A 14,097-nucleotide genomic window follows, 5' to 3' on the forward strand; every position below is an offset into this window, starting at 1 on the left:
ACAGTCCACAAAACAGTCCGCTACAAGTGAATAACTCGAACTCACGGCTTCCGATCACCGTCCCGTGAGTTCTTACAAGTATAGAACGACTTACCATGAATTTACAGCAGAAAAAATGGATGAAAGAGAGCAGTAAACTCACCTTATTTGTTGGATAACTCAGCTCCTATCTTGGTTCTTCAAACTCTAAGTTTTACCTCCAATTGGAACTTGAAAGGGAGAGAAAATCAATTAGGGTTTGTGGGAAATTTTTTGGAGGATTCTTTGCAGAGCTTATGTCTGGTTATTATGCTCTATTTTAAGTCTAATATATGAAGAAAATAGGCCCTTAAAAGGCCTCTTTGGACGACCCGAAATGGCCCATTTTTGGGCTTTCATTTAAGCAAGTAGGTGACACACCTACTTGTCACCTAGCAGCTTGCGCAGTGTTGCAAAAATGCCCATATCTCTCTACTCCGATATCGTATTGACAAATGGTTTAATGAGTTGGAAAATAGACTCATAGATCTTTAAGTTGATAGGTGGAACACCCCATAACCCTAAGTATATTGGGAGAAAATCGCAGTTACATTTGACCCAAAGTTTCAGTAAAACTTATGAATGTAACTTGTGATGACTTTCATCGACTTTTGTTCCACAACTCTCTTGACTTCAAAACATAACAAACGGATGTCATACGACTAATATAAATCATAACATAATCTCCTTATCATGTTAATCACCCTAGTCTCACCCCAAAGGTACATGTTATAACATTCCCAACTTGTCGACTTTCGACGAAACATTGTTTTATTCAATTGCTTTAGCTTCTGAACTGTCCAACCCTCTTTGTACTTGTTGTTCATGATCTTCAATATTTGTAACCTCAGAGGTAACATTATTAACTTACTTTATATACTTTTAAATATTATCTCATTTTTGGTCCTACATTAGTTTGCTTACGACGCATTTTTATGTACGAAAATATAGGGTGTAACATCCGGCGACTAAATTCCTTAACTTCAAAACCAGGTTCTAATGTTCCTGCTCTTTTACATTACATTGCATATTTGTTTTTCCTCAAAAAAGACAGCAGCTTCTCACCATTTTTCAGCCATGTAAACCAGCCATTAGAAGCTCCCGTTTTCACCACCTAAACATCACCAAAAACACCGGAAAATCCAGTCTAAAATCACCCTGTTTCCACACCAAAACACCACCAAATATCACCAAAAAACGCACCCAAAAATCCATGTAAGACCACCCATCAACAACCACCAAAAACCAGCCGAAAATGGACTAAAACAACCCCCAAAATGACCCGAAATAGCAGCTGAAAATATGCTCAACTCCATCCCCAAAATCAGTCCCAAAACCCCCCAAAAACCAGCCCAAAAACTCATCCTTGCTGTCGACACACCATAGCTCAAGGCTCTTTCTTTAGGCGAGCCTTATGTAAAAGGGGACTGAGTTTCGAAAGGTCGAATCGAGGTCATTGTTCGAGCTCCGGTCAGCGATCTTGGTTGGAACGTCATTGTTGGCGTCAGTTTTCAAAGCTGAAGCTCACATTTTTGTACGCAACAAAAAAGGTTAGAAATCCTTCAACTGAAAGGTCGACTCCTAAATCGTTGTTGGTTCAATGTTATATGCAAATGGGGTTATGATGCTTCATGTTCATACGTTTCTCTCTGATTATTCTTTTTGTTATTATTCTGTCATATCTCTTGATCTTAAGTTGGTGTTCATGCTTGAATATTTTTAATAATTTAGTTTTGTGCTCAAATGAACCTAGAATTATCAGTTTTAATTTTAGTTATATAAGCATGAGTTGAATAATTCAAAAGGCAGGTGTATTTTTGTTAATTGATTGCTAAAATAAGTTTGGCCTTAGTGATAGCTGTAGAACTATTAAAGATTAGGTGGGCGTTTGGACATAAGAATTGTAAAATTCCAAAATAGGGGAAATTTGTTTTCAAATGAAAATGGTATTTAAAATTTAGAGTTGTGTTTGGACATTAATATAATTTTGGGTTGTTTTTGAAGTTTTGTGAGTGAAAATTTTGAAAAACAGCTTTTTGAAAATTTCAAAAATGTATCTTCAAGTGAAAATTGAAAATTTTATGAACAAACACGCTTCAGAAAAAAAATAATTTTTTTTTGAAAAAAATGAAAAATTCTTATGTCCAAACGGGCTCTAGGTCTTTAGTTTGTTTTCAACTGAAGTGGGCCTTTTGAAATGATAATTAAAGTAAGAAGGTTAGGCTTAAGACAATTGGTTGGACTTCTGTTTTAATTGGACCGTAGGTCGAGTCTTTAAATCATCTAGGCCCATGGTCATAATCCAGCCGTCCCTTTTCTATAGATAAAAATAAAAATAACTCACCTTTCCATAGCTAAATCTACGTTTCTCCCACAATTAAGGGTGTTCATGGTTCGGTTTGGGTCGATTTTTTCCGAAAAAGAAACCAAACCAAGTAAGTCGGTTTTTTAAATATTGGAACCAAACCAAACCTATTAAGTCGGTTTTTTATCAATTCGGTTTGATTCGGTTTTTGTCGGTTTTTCGGTTTTTTCGATTATTCATCGGTTTGTTTTCTTAAATATGAGATATACACTACCAAACGCATATTTCGGCGACTATATTTTCAACGTAACACTATCAAATCAATTGCTCTTTGAGAAATCTATCATTTACCAAGATATATTGATGATAATTGAATCAAATAGTGATGAATAACTAAAGTTCTCAATTAAAAATTGATTATTTTTAACATGAAATAAATTCTTGTACTTAGCAAAAGAAAACTACAAATTAAACTACAATGTTAATGCAAAGAAATAGATTATTATAATTGCAAATAACTAGACTAAAAATATAAATGACTAGTATGTACCATAACATTTTAGAAACTTTATATAAAAATATACATATATATAAGTATAATAATAAATTTAAATAGCTACTTTTATATTCGGTTTGGTTCGATTTTTTTCGATTAGTTTTTGATTAAAACCAAAATCAAATCAAATTTGATCGGTTTTTAGAATTCAAAACCAAAACCAAACCAAACCTAAAAAGTATCAGTTTTTTTGTCGATTTGGTTCGGTTTTTTATGAACACTCCTACCCACAATAATCATCCATAACTCTTAAGCCTCACAATAAATCCCAAACTTAGGAAATGAACAATCATGAATACGATAGCAAGCTTTAGGCGCGCTCTTAATTAATTAAATTATCATGATTATGTATACGTTCGCGTGACATAGTTATGATTTCAAAATAAATCAATGTATGCATTCGCACAACTTTGGGCGAAACAATCTTCATGATAATAAGATGTTATTAGTTGTGTACACGTACGCGTGATATGACTTTGACACACCAAACAAAATGAGTACACGTACACGTGACTCATTTCAAGATAATTCTATAATCACGAATAATCGAGCAATTAAAAGCGGTTTAAGGTAAAAGTGCATAAATTTCCCTAGAACATAAAATATCCGAAACTAGTAAAGCCAGGTATAATTATTAAAGCGACCATGCTAGAACCACGGAACTCGAGAGTGCCTCGCACCTTATCCGGGGTTAACATAATTTATTACCCGGTCTTCTGTGTTTCGCGGACCATAAAACAGAGTCAAATATTTCCTTGATTTGGGATTCAAAATAAATGGTGACTTGGGACACCGTAATAATTATTTCAAGTGACGACTCTAAAAAACTAAAATAAATAATCCCATTTCAATAATGTCACTTACATTAGAAAAATACTTTTCCAGTAAAAAAGGAGGTGTGATAGTGACATTAAATCAGACTTGTAGTGCTGCGGTGACAAGACTTGTAGCTGAGAAGCTATCGAACCTTGGAAGTTTCATAATTCGATGCACCATAGGTAGCTATGCATTCACAAAAAACACTGTGTGATCTAGGGACAAGCATAAACTTGATGCCTTTGTCTATCTACAAACATTTAGGCATTAGAAGAGCTTGACCCACATCTATGTTGCTACAGCTAGCTGAACAAACGATGAAAAGGTCATCATGTATACTTGATGATGTACTTGTGCAGGTTGGGAGATATGTGTTTCCTGCAGATTTTGTGCTTCTGGATTGCCAAGTTGATGAAGAGATTCCCATAATTTTGGGAAGGCTATTCTTGGCCACAGGGAGAGCTCTGATTGATTGTGAAAGTGGGGAGCTAAAGATGAGACTGAAAAATGAAGAAATAACATTCAATGTACATAAGTCCATGCGGCGACCCAATGAGTTTGTTAATTGCTCTCTAATTGAAGCAGTAGATATGATTATGGTGGAAGAAGATGAGGCACTTCATGCAAAAGACCCTCTAAACCTACCTCATGAACTTAGAAGAGGTAGATGGTGAGTATTTGGCGGAGTGTGTTTTGTCTCTTAAAGGCCAAGGGTACTGGAAAAGAGAGATCAAATTCGATCCTTTACACTTAGAATAAAGAAAGACCACTCATGCTAAGCCATCGATCAAAGAGCCAACACAGTTGGAGCTGAAACCGCTACCATCTCACCTCAAGTATGCTTTCTTAGGACCTGACTCGACTTTACCTGTTATTATCTCAATTGGTTTGTTAGATGTGCAGGTAGAACAACTTTTCAGGTTCTGAAGGAGTCCAAAACTATAATTGGTTGGACCATTGCAGACATAAAGTTTATTAACCCAATCTTTTGTATGCATAAGATTCTACTGGAAGATGGGTAGAGAACATCAAATAAGGCTGAACCCCAATATGAAATAAGTGGTGAAGAAAGAGGTGATCAAGTGGTTAGATGCGGGAATCATTTCCCCCATCTCTGACAATAACTGGTTATCCTAGTTCAGTGTGTGCCAAAGAAAGGTGGAACGACTGTGGTCCAAAACGAGAACCACGAGTTGATCTCAACAAGAATAATTACGTGATGGCGAATCTGTATGGACTATAGAAGATTGAAGAAGGCCATCCGAAAAGACCATTTTTCTCAACAATTCATTGATCATATGTTATATAGATTGGCGGGGAGGCCTCACTTTTGCTTCTTGAATGGATACTCGGGGTATAACCAAATCTCTATTTCCCCGGAGGATAGGGAGAAAACGCCGTTCACTTGACCATATGCAATCTATGCTTTCATGAGAATGCCGTTTGGCTTATGCAATGCACCCGCCACATTCCAAAAGTGCATGATGGCCATCTTCACAAATATGATAAAGGATATAATGGAGGTTTTCATGGATGATTTCTCAGTGGTGGGGAACTCGTATGATGACTACCTTATGAATCTGAGAAGAGTGCTAAAGAGGTGTATGGAGACTAGGGGTGTTCATAAAAACCCGAAAAAAACAACCGATAAAAAAACCGATACTTTTTAGGTTTGGTTTGGTTTTGAATTTTAAAAACCGATCAAATTTGGTTTGATTTTGGTTTTAATAAAAACATAACTGAAAAAACCAAACCAAATCGACTATAAAAATAGCTATTTTAATTTATTATTACATCTATATATATGTGTATTTTTATATAAAGTTTCTAAAATTTTATGGTACATATTAGTCGTTTGTATTTTTAGTTTATTCTTTGCTATTATAATAATCTAATTGTTTGCATTTACATTCTAGTTTGATTGGTTGTTTTATTTTGCTAAGTACAAGATTTTATTTCATGTTAAAAATAATTAATTTTTAATTGAGTACTTAAATTATTTATCACTATTTGATTAAATTATCATCAATATATCTTGATAAAGGATAGATTTCTCAAAGAGCAATTGGTTTGATAGTGTTACATTCAAAATGTATTCCCCGGAATATGTGTTAGGTAGTGTATGTCTCATATTTAAGAAAAAACCTTATAAATAACCGAAAAAACCAAAAAATCGACAAAAACCAAATCGATAAAAAACCAATTTAATTGGTTTGGTTTGGTTCCAATATTCGAAGAACCGACTTACTTGGTTTGGTTTCTTTTTAGGGAAAAACTGACCTAAATCAAACCATGAACACCCCTAATGGAGACTAATCTGGTGCTAAAATGGGAAAAAGTGCCATTTCATGGTACAAAAAGGTATAGTCTTGGGACACCTAGTATCAACTAAGGGCATTGAAGTAGACTGTGCTAAAGTTGATATGATAGAGAAGTTACCACCGACCACTTCCGACAAAGCAATAAGAGGTTTCCTGGGTCACACCGGCTTCTACAAGCGATTTATAAAATAATTTTCCAAAATTGGTAAACTTTTGTGTAAATTGCTTGAAAATGATCACCACTTTGTGTTTTCTTATGATTGCAGGGTAACTTTTGAGGAGTTAAAAAAGAGCCTGGTGTCTGCACCCATCATAGTTGCACCTGATTGGGAACAATAATTTGAGCTAATGTGCGATGTAAGCGACTATGCTATGGGAGCAGTGCTTGGGCAGCGAAAAGGGAAGGTCATGCACTCAATCTACTATGCAAGTACAACCTTGAGTGGTGCCCAACTAAACTACACCGTGACTGAGAAGGAGATGCTAGCAGTGATGTTCGCATTTGACAAATTCAGGTCATACTTGATAGGCTCAAAGGTAATTGTTTACACTGACCATGCTGCTCTCAGGTACTTAATTGAGAAGAAGGATTCAAAGCCACGCCTGATTCGATGGGTGCTACTACTACAAGAATTGGACTTGGAAATCCGTGACTGAAAGAGAATAGAGAACCAAGTGGCTGATCACTTGTCCAGGCTTGAAGGAGCTCAAAAGAAGGTTGAGGTGGAAGAGATCATGATGACTTTCCCGGATGACTGTTAGCCACTAGCCTTAAGGTAGCTCCATGGTATGTAGATATTACAAAATACTTGGCGAGCGATATTGTTTCATATGACTTGTCTTCTGTGCAAAAGAAAAAGTTCTTTTGTGATTGCCGCATGTATTTCTGGGATGAACCATATTTGTTCAAAATTTGTATTGATAATATGATCAGGAGGTGTATCCCCGAGATGGACTAGGCTTTTGTTTTGCAGGCATTTCATGCTTCACCTTATGGAGGCCATTTTGGAGGAGTAAGGACAACTACTAAACTGTTGGAGTCATGCTTTTATTGGATGACGTTGTTTAAAAATGCACAATTTTGGGTAAAGGCTGTGATGAGTGCCAATAAACTAGGAATAGTTTTCGTCGACATGAGATGCCCATGAACCCAATTCAAGAGGTAGAAGTATTCGATATATGGGGAATCAAATTTATGGAAAGATTTGTCAGCTCATATGGCAACAAATACATGTTGGTAGCTGTGGACTATGTCATAAAATAGGTGGAAACTATGACACTCCCGACAAATGATGCAAAGAGAGTCATTGGTTTTCTGAGAAAAAATATCTTCACCGGATTTGGCACCCCAAGGGCGATCATAAGTGATGGAGGCACCCACTTTTGAAACCGAGCCTTTGAAAAGTTGTTACAGAAATATGGCGTTCGCCATAAGGTTGCCACTCCGTATCACCCACAAACAAGTGGGCAAATGGAGGTGTCAAACAGAGAAATCAAGAGTGTTTTGACCAAGACTGTAAATGCTACTCGGACTGATTGGGCGAGAAAATTGGATGATGCACTATGGTCTTACCACACTATGTTCAAATCTCCGATTGGTATGTCACCATACAAATTGGTATTTGGTAAGGCATGTCACCTACAGGTGGAGTTAGAACATAGAGCATTCTGGGCATTAAGGCAATTAAATCTTGATATGGAGGCCGATGGTACGAGTAGAGTCACCTAGTTGTTTGAACTTGATGAGTTCCATTATTGTGCTTTTGAGAGCACCAAGTAGTACAAAGAAAGGATGAAGATGATCCATGAAAAGAATATTGTGGAGCAAAATTTTAAGCCCGGAGATATGGTATTATTGTACAATTGAAGACTAAAATTGTTTCCGGGTAAGTTGAAGTCAATATGGTCAGGACCATTTCTTGTGCTAATGGTACATCCTACGGGAGCAATTTCAATTGAGTCGGAAGATGGAGTTTGAAAGTTCACAGTCAATGGGCAAAGGTCGAAACACTACATTGGAATGGGCAATGAGGAAAAGGTTGTGTCGGTGATTTATTTGAAGGAACCCCAAGTGTTAAGTGAACCTTGGTCATAATTGACTACGTCGTGCTGCGACAGTAAATTAGGCACTTCCTAGGAGGCAACCCATGGTTGTGTTGTATTCGTCATACCATGACATTAACTAAGGCATTTATTGGGAGGTAACCCAATTGGTAAAGTAGATTTAGTTTAATTTTTGTTTTTGTTTTTTGATACGGAGGTGAACTAACAAGTTAGTTTTGCATGAATTTCACGTGTATTACTAGGTATTGGAGCTACGTCAAAGAAAGATGTGTTCGGGGGTCTAAAACAAGCTCAAAGATTGCAAAACGGACAAGGAAACATCAAGCCATCGCGAGGAAAAGTCCAAAGCTCTACCTTAGCGTGCCTCATGCAGCCTAGCATCAAAAGGTCACTACCCTAATCCCTACCCCACGCTAAAAGTTCAATTCCCCAAGAGCTACCTCGCAGAGTCGAACATACCACTGTTAGCGCGCTTGCTGGAGCCTTGTACTACTTAAGCGTCGCCCGTCACTCAACATCGTTGTGTCAAGTGCTCCAAGGCCAGTGTGCCTATTGACGCTTCGCGCAAATTCCCTGTTGTGTCCCACACAGCCTGGCACCGTCTAATGCACTAAAAGCCCCAAGTACGCGCACTATGGTTTGTCCGATGCCTAGTTTTAAGGCACCCGCTAAGGCCAAAGCACTATCAAAGGCAAAGGGTATCGCGTCGGGCCCACCACCAAAGAAAAGGAATGGAGTTGAGGCTACGTATGGTAGTCACAGTGGTAAAGGAAAGCAAATGGCTTCTGTTTCTACCGAGGAGCAACCGTAAGAGAAGGTAACTCGAGAGTATGGTATCAAAAGTGCACATATCACCCTGATTTTGCAGTTGATGAGCACATGTTGAAGTTTGTTACCCTCAAATTCGGAAGACAATACATAATCTGGGATTGAGTTTTGTCTTTAAAAATTTGGGAGAGGCAAATTTTAGCTTAGTTTGGGAGTTTTATGTTGGCTAGAACCTTCAGGCTGAGGAGAAATTGGTTTCTATTCGTGGGAGGCTTATTGATATTTTGGCTGGCGCATTGTGTAGAGTTTTGAATGCCCTAATGTTCCATCGGGGCCGTTGTATGACTTTTTTGCTCGGCGTTCTTACATGGATATTTGGCATACGCTGTGTGGTGTTAATTAGAATGTTGTGTGGACTAGGGAAAAGAGATACAATACCCACACCTCTTTGCCTAAAGTGATGTTTACAAAAAATGCTAAAGTGTGGTTGCACTTGGTGAACTTGAGACTACTTCCGTGCGATCATGATACTAATATTGTTTGAGGTAGAGTATGTATTGTGTTTTTCTTGATGACAGGGAGGTAGGTAAATGTGGGACAATTGATGCGCCATCATATGGCGCAAAGTAGAAGAGGCACGCTTACTAGGATATTCTTTGGGAATGTGCTTACGCAATATTTGCGTCAGGAGCAAGTGGATGAAGAGCCCATGTTTGACATGATTATTCCAGCTCCACCTTGAGCGACTGAAATTGCTTGTATCCTGGGCCCGATGAGGAAGATGGTACGACATTGACTATAGCTGAGCGTCAGGCTTGCGATGAGAGCGTCATGGCTCCTTTGTATGGGATGATGGACTTGTAGTTGCGGATTGGGGGTAGGCCTGCTACTCCAGCGGAGAGGACTCAGTTGACTAAGCCGTTCCCGCTCACCCCACATGCACATCAGTTGGTTGGTTTAGATGAGGGCCAGAGGGTGCCGTCGGATAAAGAAGTCCATAATCTAGAACATTCTGTACAGGGCGTTATGGAGCAGGTAGATTTGGAGGTTGATGCCACAAGTGAGATTTGGAGGTTGATGCCACAAGTGAAGATCTGGGAGCTGATGTCGATGATTGGGATGACACTGACAAAGCCTTCTTTGATGAATGCCATAATCTCGAGTACTGCTTAGGGAGTTTCTTGTCCACCCTTGCTATTTTAATTATGCGTTGGGGATACTGCATATTTTTAAGTGTGGGATGGGTGACTCTTTGTGTATAGTAGTTTTAGATTAGTAACCATATTAGCTTCTTATAATTTTCTTATTTCTAGCTTCTTGTTTTCTTTATTGTTAGCTTCTTGTTTTATTATTTTCAGATGCTTATTTAGAGCAGTATTTTTAGTATGAATTAAAAAAATAAATAGAGAAATAGAGAAAAAGAAAAAATTGGACTTTTTCCGATGATGGATCAACTAGATAGTTTTTTTGAGGGATTAAAGTCTAAAAAAAAATACAATAAAGATTAGAAATAGAAATAAACACAAAAACATCTCTTTTTATTTACCTTAGGTAGTAATAATTCCCCGTGATTCTTTTTGTACCTCGGTTCTTTTCCATGGGATGCAACTTGAATCGTGCAATAATGTTTTTAGTAGAGTAGTACATAGGAAAGAAAGGAGAAAAAAATGATGTGATTCGCACCTTTTGACTTGTTTGATGGTTGCGTACTTAGTTTCTGGCATGTGTTTCATCTTTCCTTGGTTTTAAATATATGATGATTTGAGTAACATGTGTTACGACTCCTATATCTCATTTGTATGACTTGTGTTCACTTTGTGCTTAATTCTTGCTATATCTCTTGACTTTGTGAATACTTGTTTGATGGAGGGTCGGGATGGGACTGTCCCTAGTGAGTCATGTGCCATGTGTGAAGTGAGTTATTAGTATAGTCCATGTATTGTATTTGAGGCTAGAACTTGATCGGAATGTGAATTGAAGTGAAATTCTAGGTGCTGCTCGGTTTGAAAAATGATATTAGGCCTTCTTTGATCCTTTTGAGTTTTGTTTCTTATCACAAATAAAATCATCCCTAGTTTGCCCTTTTTTTTTTTTGCCTATAAGCCTTTTGTTTTGGCACCCGCATTACAAGCCTATACCTTTTTGTTCTTAATTGAATCATTTTGATCCCTATACCATGTATTTCACTTAAATTTTAAAGAGAGCGCTAAAAAAGAGTATTGAGGAAACATGTGGTAGCTTTTGAGTGGAACCAATAGAAGGAAGAAACGTGTAGTTGTATCTTAAAGAAAACTCCACTAGCGGCAAGGGCAAAATTATAAAAAAAAAAAGAAAAAGAGTAGAAAAATATATTTGAAAAAATAAAGGCATCTGGTTTACTAGTGAGTTTGAGTTGTAGTAGTGCTTAAAGAAGAAGGGAGTGTATTTTGGGGTGAGCTATCTTGTGATGATTGAAGCGGATTGAAGAAATTTTTGCGCTTAAAGTTGAATACTAGATGTGTTAAAATGCTTAGGAGGGTTAGCCACTATATCCTAAATATATCCTACCCATCCCTTAGCCCACATTACAACCATAATAATATCTAGTTGATTTTGGACCAAGCGGGCGTACATTAGTAGAGGTTTACATAATAGGAAAGATTATGGTTCCTTTTGCATGCATGTGACTTCTTTGAGAAAGTGAGTGATTTTCTTCATACGTGTGAGTCCTTAAAATATATTCGATCATTTCATTTGGATGTCTAGACTGCTTACTCCCTTGATTGTATTGTGAGGGCACATGGTTTCATAATGGATAGGTAACGTTATTAGAATTCTCTATTAGATTAAGTATTCAAGACTTGAGTGCATTGTGACATTGAGTTAGTTTTTGAGGCTATGATGATGATGAGCATGTTATTCATATGTTGGATATTTTGCCATTGGGCATAAGTACGGGAAGTGTGTATTGACCGCATATGCTAGATCGTAATTGTTGCTATCAACCATGGTCATAGGTGTAATGTATTTCGAGTGTGTGTCTTGTTGGGTACTTGAAGAGGAAGTATTTAGTTGGTTGACTCGATGGCGAGCAACATTTAAGTATGGGGTGTTGATGTCAGGCTATAATTCTATATATTTGGACGTTATTCACCTTACTTGTTTATTGTTTGGATGCTAATTCGTGCGACATTTGAGCTTAACTGAGTTTATTGTGCATGTAGGAACACTTGGATATGAAGTGGAGAAAAGTTGCACGAAATAGTACCTCAAAGCTACAAAATAGAGCACAAAAAGAAGACATTTCAAGGCCATAAAAAATCATAGCCTTAGGCCGTACAAGGCCATGAAAACTCACAGCCTTAGACAATGCAAGGCTTTGTCCAGAGCATTAACTGTGGCGCCCCTGATGATACAAGGCCGAGTAGTGTAGGCGGCTCTGATAGCCATGGTTAGTCATGCAATTCAAATTTCTAAAATAGTTCAACATGTTAATTAGTTATTTTAAAGTTCGATCGTGATATCATATGTGAGCAACAAGAGCCAATAATCTCAAATCATAAGTCAAATAAGGCAACTTCATGAATATGGCTAAAGTAGAAAGCCCAAACACGATGAAAAAAGTCCGTCAGATTCAATTCAACAAGTCATAATTCTAGCATGGTCTCTAAGCATGATTAAGATTCATCACGTAGTCCAAGAATCAAGGAAGCATGGATGATAATTCATAAAGTCTCAACAAATCATGATATATTCCTAACTCTAACAAGATATGGCCAAAACTTAACCACGCATATATACTCGTCACCATATACGAAACACCTACATCATGTAGAAAACAATAAATAAATCACATGTGGGGAAAAATTTACTTTTACAAGGATAGACAAAAGACTTACTTCAACCCTGTAATAACTTCAACCTTCACACATAGCTTTTCCTTTCAAGTTAACCTCCAAACGCCTGGAATCAAAATCCATTGAGTACCGCCCTGTCTCTCTCCGTACAAGAGACCATCAGAGAGACCAACGAGAACAATAGCAACAATCCGGAGTTATGCAAAATCCCTCACCATCCGATGGTGTAAAACCACCGGACCAACCTCTAAAAAACACCCTTCGAGTTGCAGACAATCCCCCCAAACAATTCCTACAAAAGCTTTCCCAGCGGCCACAAAACTTCACCTAAAGCAACTATTTGCTCACCGTTAGAATACATAGCTTCTAATCAATCCATAGGCCAAGGCATCACGAGATTATAGAAGCCCTACCGCATACAAAAAATAAATGCTAGGTTATCTGAAGAAGTCACCGGAGGTGATGCTGTAGTGGACCAAGATGTCCACAACAGAAGCGATTTGGCCACGAGTAATCAGGAGGAAAGGCCCAAGGCAATTTCCACAAATCCCATCCGGAAAAACATCATGATTCTTCAAAGAATCACCCCAGTACAATCAAGCAATCCAAATGTTCGACAAAATATCACAGTCACCGATGTAAGATAAAACGGAGGAAATGCTGCTAATAAAGAAGGAAAATACCAAGATCCTGAAAGTCAAGCAAATGATGTGCCCAAACTCCAAGAGGTTCAGATGACAGACAAGGGAACTCAAAGGGATATACAGGAGCAGGTAACTAATTCCATGTCTAAAACAAATAAGAAGTGTGTAAAACCAAACAATCACATATCTGCTATAGTTCCAAATGATAGTGAGGTTAATCAGTCTTCAGCGAAGGCTAATCAAGGCCCTACTAATGATGAAAATGAACAAAATAATTAGATAAAAAAATACAATAAAACTACTTATGACCACAAATATCCAAAAGTTTTTGCAAACTTTGATAGACCTGCTAATAACAGAAATTCCAAATAACCTAGCCATAATCTTGTTGAAACCCCTGATACTACCATCTCACGTGCCATACCTTCAACAGACCAACTAAAAAAGTCCCAAAATTCCATTGAACTGCCAGTTTCCACTGTCACTCACTCATATGCTACCAAAATGAGAGCCAAACTTGTCGAGGAAAGAATCCCTATTGAGTTCACACCCCCAAAAATCACAACCAAACAAGGATTACCAACAGTTGTCTTCAAGAAGGAGGATTACATGATCAAGTTGGCTACCAGATGCCAATACATTGTGGTTGGGAAATTTGCTAACACAATGCTCCGAATGGAGGTCATAAGAAGAAGCTTCATCACTCAAGCAGAGTTAGTGGGAGGTGTGAAGATTGCACATTTCAACTCCAAGATTGTTTACATAGACT

This window comes from Nicotiana tomentosiformis, chromosome 9 (assembly GCF_000390325.3).
Source record: "Nicotiana tomentosiformis chromosome 9, ASM39032v3, whole genome shotgun sequence".
NCBI classification, from domain to species: Eukaryota; Viridiplantae; Streptophyta; class Magnoliopsida; order Solanales; family Solanaceae; genus Nicotiana; species Nicotiana tomentosiformis.